Raw genomic sequence first — 667 nt, 5'->3', positions numbered from 1 at the left:
GAGCAAAATCTGTTCCTGGTAAACTGTCCACCAGGGGGCAGGAGATAGCTCCCTGCCCCCCGGAGCTGCCTGCTGCTGGGGTGGACTCTGCCACAGGAGCCCAGGCAGGGACTATAATCCCCGGCCCCAGGAGCAGGGCACTCCAAGCCCCCTGCTCCATCATCACGATATGGAAGCGGGGGCTGGGAGACCCTTATCTCCCAGTGCTGACTGCAGTCACAGAGCCAGCACTGGGAGATAAGGGGCTCCCAGGTTGCAAAGCTCAGGCTGGGAGAAGTCTCCCAGCCTGATCCCTGTGACTGGAGCTCAGACTGGGCGATAAGGATCTCCCAGCACTGGCCCCGTGGTTGTGGAGCAGGAGCTTGGAGCTCCCTGCTGATGCTCCCTTTTGGGGAGCTTGTTTCCCCCTAGCTCCGTGCTTCCAGAGCTGGGCAGGGAACAAATTCTCCAGCTCCCACCTGCATGCCTGGGTGGGAACAATGTTCCCCCGCCCTGGCAGCAAGTAGCTTCCCGTGATTGTAGAGTGAGAGCTGGGAGCTTGTTCTCTGCAATTGTGGACCTGGGGCTGGGAACAGGCTGGGATCTGGAACTGGGAACAAGCTCCTCAGGCCTCACTTTGCAATTGTGATCACAATCACGGAGCAGGGGCTGGGAGCTCCCTGCATGG

Source organism: Gavialis gangeticus, unplaced genomic scaffold (genome assembly GCF_001723915.1).
Source record: "Gavialis gangeticus isolate Ggan-Ray unplaced genomic scaffold, GavGan_comp1, whole genome shotgun sequence".
NCBI classification, from domain to species: Eukaryota; Metazoa; Chordata; order Crocodylia; family Gavialidae; genus Gavialis; species Gavialis gangeticus.
This window is presented reverse-complemented; position numbering follows the sequence as displayed.